Raw genomic sequence first — 9,995 nt, 5'->3', positions numbered from 1 at the left:
TATGAACTCGCCTTTGTTGATGTCACTGTTCTTGTTTAATTCATGTTAGTAACCTTTTTTTGTGACAACATTTTTAGAGTTTTTTTTAACATAAACATTTACAAATGATACATACAAATACTAAAGAGAGACAAAACAAGAACAAAAAAAGGACAGGACCAAGACAAGACACCCTACCCTCCCCCCTTGCCATATCAACAAAAACATTTCTCATCTACAGCCACAGGGTATCATTATTCACACATATATTATAACTCATATCATCGTAACATATCTCCATCATGAAACAGTCTTAAGCCACATCAGAAAAAGTAGAGAAAGTAAACCACATCCATAGTTGCCAACCCCACAGATCTCATGTTAGTAAACCTTAGGGACAATATATCTTCCATATATGTCAATGCAAAATATGACGCTCTGTATGGTGGGTCAGAAAAGATAATGGTGATATTATCTGCATGTTATTCTGCTGTAGTAATCACAAATCAGACAGTTTCACAAGCTCTCCATTTACTTTGTAATGACATTCTTACATTGTTGTTTACATTCTAGCAAAGCAATGTCAGAAACAAACATAATTATGCATAATCAGACTGTCACTGAACTTTAATTCATTGATTACATGTTTGGTTGGACAGAGAGAAGTGTGTTCCACCTGCAGACAGTGGAGGGCGCTCTTCAGGTTAGATGCAGCGGTGTCTCTTCAGACTAGATGACCAAGTGAACATTTTCTTACAGCAGTCACACCAGTAGCCCGTTCCAGTGTGAATGCGTTTGTGTCTTGTTAGGTCACCTATCTGACTGAAACTGCTCCCACATTGGTCACAGTGGTAGGGCTTCTCTCCAGTGTGAATGTGTTTGTGTCTTTTTAGGCTACCTAACTCACTGAAACTGCTTCCACATTGGTCACAGTGGTAGGGCTTATCTCCAGTGTGAATGTGTTTGTGTCTGTTTAGGGTACCTAAATCACTGAACCTGCTTCCACATTGGTCACAGTGGTAGGGCTTATCTCCAGTGTGAATGCGTTTGTGTCTTTTTAGGCTACCTAACTCACTGAAACTGCTTCCACATTGGTCACAGTGGTAGGGCTTATCTCCAGTGTGAATGTGTTTGTGTCTTTTTAGGGTACCTAACTCACTGAAACTGCTTCCACATTGGTCACAGTGGTAGGGCTTCTCTCCAGTGTGAATGCGTTTGTGTGTTTTTAGGTTACCTAACTCACTGAAACTGCTTCCACATTGGTCACAGTGGTACAGCTTCTCTCCAGTGTGAATGCGTTTGTGTGTTTTTAGGTTACCTAACCGACTGAAACGGCTTCCACATTGGTCACAGTGGTAGAGCTTATCTCCAGTGTGAATGCGTTTGTGTCTTTTTAGGTTACCTAACCGACTGAAACTGCTTCCACATTGGTCACAGTGGTAGGGCTTCTCTCCAGTGTGAATGCGTTTGGGTCTCTGTTTCTATAAAGACACAAAGAAAGAATTAGGGGCAGGGGCACTCTGTGTGTGTGTGTGTGTGTGTGTGTGTGTGTGTGTGTGTGTGTGTGTGTGTGTGTGTGTGTGTGTGTTTGCGTGCGTGCGTGCGTGCGTGCTGCAACATCAGTGGTACAACAGTGATATTTTTCTCACCTGTTCTGAAGAATTCATTTGGACAATGCTCCTCCCCACCTATCCACCTACACCAGATGTCTGTCCTCCCACCAAGCAGCTCTGTAGATACAACAGGCGTTGAATTAAATCAGTCATATACAATTTAATTACAAATTGGAGTCTCAAACTCTTTGGGAAATTGTTCAAAAAGGGAAATACTGCCCTCTCACAGACCTCTCCATATCCATTGACAATACCACTGTGCTTCCCTCCCAAACAGCTAAGAACCTTGGGGTGATCTTTGACAACCAGCTGTCTTGCTCGGCCTACATTGCTGCGACAGCACGCTCCTGTAGGGCCTTGTACAACATCCACAAAATCCATCCTATCTCACCAGGGAAGCGACACAACTCCTGGTCCAGTCACTAATCATCTCCTGCCTGGACTACGGCAATGTGCTCCTGGCCGACCTACCTGCCTCTGACATCCGACCGCTTCAGCTCATTCAGAACGCTGCAGCCCATCTGGTATTCAACCAACCAAAATTCTCTCATGTCACTCCCCTCTTCCGGGACCTTCACTGGCTTCCCATCTTGGCACGCATCAAATTCAAGACACTGGTTCTGGCCTACAGGGCAGTACACCAGACAGCCCCTCTGTACCTACAATCTATGGTCAGGCTCCAAACCTCTCACCGTTCCCTCCGCTCCTCCACCAGTGCAGGACGCCTCACCCCTCCTTCACTACGGGGGCTCAAAAGTCACTCATCCCTTTTGCGACTCTTCTCGTCCCTGGCACCTCAATGTTGGAACAAGCTCCCACCTTCGGTCAGGATGGCCGAATCACTGCCGATCTTTCGTCAAAGACTAAAAACACACCTTTTAGTTTTCAGGCTCCATCTGGGCCCTTCTTGAACTAACATGTTTCTCTCTCTCTCAAAAAAATAAAAAATACCACTATAGGACGAATCAGCGTGACGTCACTGCCACCCAAAAATCTGTAACCCTGCAGCAGTTAACTATGTGAGTTGTGCCAAACAAACGTTAATATCTCAAAAGGTATACACCACATCGCTTAAATTTTGACATTCTGAGTGAGAGCAGAATTAGCTGCTCAAGAGTTTGATGTATAATATATGCATGTCGTTGTGTGAACAGTCACAGTTTTTAAATTGTAAACAGGGTCAGCCGGCTAGAGTCAGACGCTCAAACTCAGGCTCCATAGGGTTCCATTGCCGTTGCCACCCAGTGACGCGGTTTGTTTACCAAAATGCTGCTTCCTTCAGAAGTTGTCATAGATTGTGTTTCATAGTTGATTTCTCTATTGTTCTCTATTTGTATACCAATGATTGTCGTAGTCGCTATGCCGACAGATTTATTATCAAGTATGCTGACGATTCTATTATCGTCAGCCTGCTCGACGATGATGAAGTTGGCCATGGCCAAGTCATTGATGACTTTGTATCCTGGTGTGAAGATGCCTTTCTGCAACGCAATGTTTCAAAAACGAAAGAGATTTGCATTGATTTCAGATGCTTCCCCCCTGTTCCCCAGGGTAGTATTGTTAATGGTCAGACAGTTGACCTGGTCACTGAATACAAATATCTGGGTACTATAATTGATAGCAGGTTGAAGTTCGATCTGAACACAGAGTCGCTGTGCAAAAAGGATCAGCAGCGCCTTTTTTGTCTCCGGAAACTTGCTAAATTCCAGGTAGACAGGACCTTGATGAAACTGTTCTACAGCGCTTTTATTGAAATCTGGTATCACCTTCTCTATTGCCTGCTGGTACGGCAACCTCGACACCAGGAATAAGAACTCCCTATGGAGAATTGTGAAAACGGCTTAGAAAATAGTCGGAATCCATTTTAGGAGCCTAGACCACATTTTCAACCTGCAGGTGCTGAAAAAAGCAAGGGCTATCTGCTCAGACAATGCCCATCCGCTGAGCTCTGAATATGAGCTGCTTCCATCTGGCCTTGGTCTTCGTGCTCCCTTGGCTAAGAAAAATAGATATAGGAATTCCTTTGTTCCTGCTTCAATTCAAGCTTTAAATGCTACTTAAAGGGATAGTTCGGTTTGTTTGAAGTGGGGTCCTATCAGCTAGTGAGATACACTAACTTAATTAGGTACAGTGTTCAGGAGTGAGTGCGCATTGTGGAACGAGACCACGCACTTAGCGCAGCAGCCAAACCAGCCTTTTCTCTGTAAGTAGGGGGGGTCAACAACTAAAACGTAATTTAGCCACCTAAAACACCTAAAACAACGCCCACCTAAACAAATCGACATCCGTGTACATGCACGCTCTATTTTGACAATTTTCATCGCTTTACTTTTCCGCAAAACAGCAGTTTCATTCGGCACTGCTTTTTCTCCCAGCCGTACAACTACTGTATTCCTCCGCTAAAAGCCAGCACAGAGCACAGAGCCGCGGTTTACAAAACAGGAAGGCTTAGAAGAGAGATAAAACACTGACTTACTTTAGAGACAACAAGTCACCTGGCCTCTCTGGTCTGGGACGTTTTCCACAATTTATCCTGGGAATGGTGAAAAAGGTCTGCAGCCAGGGCACCCAGGCATTTAGACAGGAGGCACATCTCTCTGCCTGTTCACTTCACTCTCTGCAAAAGTTCCTCTTCTGTATTCTCTCTGGTTCATAATTGTATCCTCTTGTCACCAAGGTGAATGGCATATCATCCTCGCTATCAAAATCACTCATATTTTCGTCCGTGTATTCTATTTGTTGTGTCTTCAAACCGGGAGAAATAAAATAGCCTACCCCCAAATAACTGCGGAGTAATACAGTGCTGCGGCTGTGTGCAGGCTTTTAGCGGAGGAATACGGTAGTTGTACGGTTGGGAGAAAAAGCAGTGCCGAATGAAACTGCTGTTTTGCGGAAAAGTAAAGCACTGAAAATTGTCAAAATAGAGCGTGCATGTACACGGATATCGATTCGTTTAGGTGGCCGTTGTTTTAGGTGGCTAAATTACGTTTGAGTTGTTGACCCCCAGGACTTAGAGAGAAAAAGCTGGTGATGCTGCTGCTCTGGGTGCCGGATCTCGTTCGACGCTGCGCCCCGCTTCAAGAACACTGTACCTAATTAAGTTAGTGTATCTGACTAGCTGATAGGACCCCACTTCAAACAAACCGAACTATCCCTTTAAGAGAATATAATGTAACATCTATGCTGCCTTTGTTGGTTGTTGAGTGTTGGTGGGTTTTGATGTTTTTACTTATTTTACGTTCTCTTATACAATAGTAATATTGTAGCATTTTTCTTTCTGTAATATGTAGCGCTGTGTGGCTAAGTGTCCTTCTTGGACTGCCTTGCTTGCACTTATCGGCCATGGCCTCTAATGCACTTTAAACTACACTGGCACTTTGAACTGCTACTTTGTACTACCTCGTGATCTATTTGTGTCTCCATTTTTGTTTTTATGGTCTATTTGTGTCTGCACTTTGACTTCATGTTTTTATCTTTGTGTGATTGCCCAAAGTGCCCTTCTGGGACATATGAATGAACTTGAACTTGAATTGTTGACAAAAATGTGTTACTGTAAGTCGCTTTGGATAAAAGCGTCTGCCAAATGACGTAATGTAATGTTTCGATGTTTAGTTTAGTGTGTGTGTGTTTGTAAGAGAGAGAACAAAGGGTATTCTTGAGTTCGATGGACACGAGAGAATTTTGGATCGCGTCTAATAACGGAGATCGAGAGAGAGAGAGAGGGTGTGCTAGGGTTGCCAACCATCCCTTAAAATATGGAATCGTCCAGTATTTGTAAACAAAAAGACGTGTTTCATATTGAACTGATACGGCACGCGATTTGTCCCGTATTCGAGAGACACTGTGTAGGGTTGTCACAATACCAAAATTTTGACTTCGATACTGATACCAAGTTTAGTATCACGATACTCGATACTGATACGATACTCGATACAGATACGATACTCGATACCTAATGGATAAGAAACCGAATGTCCACAAGGTTGATCACATTCACAAATTCAAGGTTTAGTAACACCCTTAACAGTCACTGTGGGATTGAAGGACACCTTTTGAAATGTGCCTCTCTGGTGTTAGAAGACCACCATATGAACTGAATGTTTCTGTATTAGAAGAATAACTAACTGAATGTTTTCGTGTTAGAAGAATAACGGCATATTAACACATTCACTGCCAGCCGTTTTTTTTTTTACTGTAGGTAGGTTCTGCCAGAGGGTTTTTTTGAGGATTCTGGCTCATCTTTCAAGACCCGAGGATTCTTTTCTGCTAAGATTTTGTGAACACACAATATCTCAAAAGAACTAATATAATGTGTGCTTTCTCTGTCTAAAAGAGTTAGTTTGTAGAGTTAGTAGTTATGTAAGCATTAGCAGTTGAATACAGCATGGTTTCAGCGTCTGAAAAATTATTCTGAGATAAACGGCTTTTTGTGAAATTCGATAGAACAGTCACTTTAACCATTCATTTTTGGCATCAGTAAGACGTCAGACATCTAAACAATAGTTTTGAACAGTAATTTCCTCCATAACAGCAGGAAACACCCCTCTCCTTCAAACTCCTCCCTCCGTGTGTGTTCTTCTTGGCTGCAGCGGGCATGTCACAAGCTCGTTTCTGTTGCTGCTGTAACCTCGCGTCACCAGGCTCACTGCTTCTGCCTGTCTGCTGGCGGCCGCTGTGCAAGTCTGGATCGGCTCGCTCGTTTCTTGTGGTTTGTGTTGAGAGCTTTGATGAAGCTTTTGCGATTCTGGTCTTATTTATGCTGCGTGTTTCAAAGTGTGTTCCACCCGTAATCTATTATGCAAATTTGCAATCCCGCACTGCCAGCAATCAGCGCGAAAACGAAAGCGTTTTCGCCAATCCATTTTCACGAGAATGGCTTCCTCACACTGCTTTTTGCTTGCCTTCCTCTAGTCTGGGAGAGCACTGTCGCCACTTAGTGGGTCGGTGGAATGGGTTGTACATGTTCGGTGGCTCCAATATTGATATAAGAGATGTAAAAGGGTTAGATGCACATCCCACGGTCAAAAAAAAAATTTTTTTTTGACGTATTAATACGTCATTGGCAGTCAACCGTTGGATTTTTTTTGACGGATTAATACGTCATTGGCAGTAACTGAATGTCTCTCTGTGTTAGAACGACGCCATAATGTAAGGCCAGTGGTTCCCAAATGGTGTGCCTAGGCACACTGGTGTGCCTTGGGATAAGTCCAGGTGTGCCTTGGGATTTTGCATTATTGCAATTGCAAATATAGCATAAAAGTTTAAACTATACAAAAAGTGGGTGTGTTGCTGCTTTGATGTAGTAATTTTGCAAAGTTTCAAATTAATTCCTAGAGTAATATATTTTGTCAAATTTTATTTGACATTAGTAATAGTAAATAAAAAACATTTAGAGTGATAAGAGTAAAAGAGGCTATTTTGCACCGATAGACTTAGGCTATATAGGTGTGGCTTGAGATTTTGTCGTGCCATTGGTGTGCCTTGGGCACAAAAAGTTTGGAAACCCCTGATGTAGGCTATCTCTATGCATCTCTTAATACAATATTTCTCTTTACAAATTATATAGCCATGTATATTGCACTCTTCACAACATCCTGTGATATCAGTCAATGTTTGAGACAGGTCCTTTGCCTGTCTCATTGAAAATAGAAACACAATAGAAAAATATGAACTGCAGCACGGACACAGCACACTGTAGGCTATGTAAGATGGCTCAGACTGAAAAGTTATTAGTGTGTCTGTCCAGTAACACACGATAACATAGTGGGTAACCCAGGTTATTTCTTTTGTTGTGACACATTACAGATGTCACTCAAAGGCCACACGCGCGTGGTTTACCGACGGCTCCTGAACGCGTCATGTGCAGGACTGGAGAGGATGCAGCTGCGAGTGTTTGTCTGCTCTCAACTCCGTGAATCTCGCTTTAATCTTCATAACAGCGGCTCATTACCCGCTGTACACAACGTGCACTAGTTCTGCACAAGCCCTCGCGGGTCTCTCCTCCTTTTACCGACTCTCTCACTAATCTCACCGCTGTTTACATGCTTTTCAGATCGGCTAACACACTAACGCTAGTTATACTTAGCTTAGCTGTTAGCTACTTTAGCTTAGCTCTCTCCCTCTCGGTAAGATTCATGTTCGTTACGCGCGGCATAACAACATTTGTGTATATTTGCTGGAGGGGAAGAAGTGTCCCGCTAGTGTTGATGTCCAATGTGATGGCAGAGACACTGGGAAATGTGTGTTTATTTGTTGCGTCGCGTGTAACGTTAATTAGACGAGGAATCCTGCAACGATATTCACAGCAACGACCAGTTAAAGTGATGGTACCGAACTTTGGGAACTTCCAATACCGAACCGTTTTAAATCAAAAGTATCGAAATTTCGGTATACCGTGCAACCCTACACTGTAGTACAAAGTGATTTGAGTGAGTAAACTCCACAGAGGAGTCTTGTCCGCTGGCAATGGCACCGCTGCCTCTCCCCCTGTGTAGCCGGTGACACCGGCCCGGTGTCATGTTACAGCAGCCTAGCGAGAGGCTGTGGACAGTGCGCAGGACACAGGGAGCACTCAAAACAAGTTCCTCACTCACCAGACATCACAATGCCATTGTTTTTTCACATTGTCAATATATTTAGATGTGATAATAAAGGCTTCGAGAGCCTGGTTTAGGTACCTTGAAAGTCCTTGAATTACTCTTAAAAGCTGTACAAACCCTGCTTACAACAGTAGGCTATTGCAGATGTAAGACTTGTTACAGTAATCAGAGATATCCTCAGTATAATAATCCATACTTTTCAATAGCCTAATTGTCCTTTGATTCAGAAGATTTCATCTGAAATCTAAAATGTTTTGCACTAATGATGTAAACTCTTGCAGGTATGTCTATTCAAAAGAATAGCTATGTAAAATTGCTGTTTGCACTGTTGAAAGAAATGTCTTGAATGAGTAGACTACATAATGTGAAGATAAATTAGGCTATCTCAATATGTCATTTGCACTACTGTTTACTGCGCTATCCATAGCGCAAAAAAAAATGCAAAAACTGATGAAAACCAGGTCTGTGTGTTTGCTTGTATTAATGGGTAGCCTAAATGGTTGAAGCCAAAGCCATTAGTTAGCAACCCCCCCTCCGGACCGCCCCCGTTCCTTATTTCCATTTCAAGAAGTTGGCAACCCTAGGCGGTTGGCATCCTCAAATGTTGCATTACCATCACCTGAATTGTATCAGCTTCACAGTGCTAACTATTTACAGTGTCCACTTTCTCAGCTATTCAGGGGGAAACACTGACATAGCCTACTTCTATGTTTTATTTTTGCTATACGTTTAAATGTAAAGATAGGCCTATGCGTGCAATAATGTATTGATAGTCAGCTTACTCTGTAACCGCCATAAAACACAGAAGAAGAAGTGGAGAAAAAGTTAAGTGCTGTGGGGTGCAGCTGTTGAAAACCATCTATATCAGGGGCGTTTCTAGGTCCTCAAGACTTTGGGGGCTTAGCCCGGTAAGCCAACGGGGAGGGGGGGCACGGGGGGAGGCAGCTCCCCTCCCCCCGCCCGCAAATTTCTTTTGGTTTTTCCAATCCGTAAATACCCATGTTGTGAGTCATTTGAGATGAATACAGAAGAACAAGATTAGTGGGTCTCAAAGTGAGGTCCAGGGACCACCAGAGGTCCTTGATAGGGTTCTGGCAGGAGTCCACTTAGCAAATTCATGAATTGATAAATGTCAGCATTAGCCTCTTTCACTTACAAGAAGTTCTCACCACCTCCCCTCCTCATCCTCTGGTCTGGTCTCCTCAACTCTGCTCTCCTCTCCTCTGCTGTGGTCTGGTGTCCTCTGTTTTTGCTCTGCTCCACTCCCCTCAGGCTGAGATGAGAAAAAAACAAACAGAAAATATCAGTAATCATGCAGGACCAAATTATCAGTTACTATTGTCATAGTGTGTCATTACATCAGCTGCTAGTACTTCCACACAGCGGCAGCGTCACCATGAAATAAACCAACTCAGTGGTGAAACAGGGGGTGTAGCGAAGTTCTTACTGTAGCGAACCCTAGCCAGACAATGGTGAAGCGTACTGATGTTCAAGAAGCCTTTTATTTATGTGCGGCCTTTTCCTTATTTTGAACACAAATGTCCTCTCCTTCCTTCTCCTTTCCCCATGAAACACCATAAGAACTACAGGATAGATAATATAAAATGAGCTCTTACAACAAACAAAACCGTAACTGTATACTATTAACCAACCATACAAGCTACAAAGCTAGCATCAGCATGAAGCCACAGCCATCCACTCCAATGTTTATAGACCAAATCAGCGGGATGTTTACATTTACTTCCGGGTACCCCTGAGGTCCACACATTATAATGGCGGTGGACGGCACAAACTGACGTGTTGA

At 43.2% G+C, this 9,995-nt stretch overlaps 1 long non-coding RNA gene across 1 annotated transcript; it reads right to left on the bottom strand.

The window, feature by feature from the left end:
* Nucleotides 1-1,330: 1,330 nt before the first annotated feature.
* LOC310780316 lies at nucleotides 1,331-9,440 on the bottom strand. Its single transcript, XR_014552918.1, has 3 exons — nucleotides 9,348-9,440; nucleotides 1,629-1,709; nucleotides 1,331-1,460 (listed from the first exon to the last, which is right to left on the bottom strand). It is a non-coding gene; the product is annotated as an uncharacterized lncRNA (long non-coding RNA).
* Between the last annotated feature and the right edge of the window lie 555 nt (nucleotides 9,441-9,995).

The sequence above is a fragment of the Poromitra crassiceps genome (assembly GCF_964638095.1).
Source record: "Poromitra crassiceps genome assembly, chromosome: 7".
In the NCBI taxonomy this organism is placed as follows: Eukaryota; Metazoa; Chordata; class Actinopteri; order Beryciformes; family Melamphaidae; genus Poromitra; species Poromitra crassiceps.
This window is presented reverse-complemented; position numbering and strand designations above follow the sequence as displayed.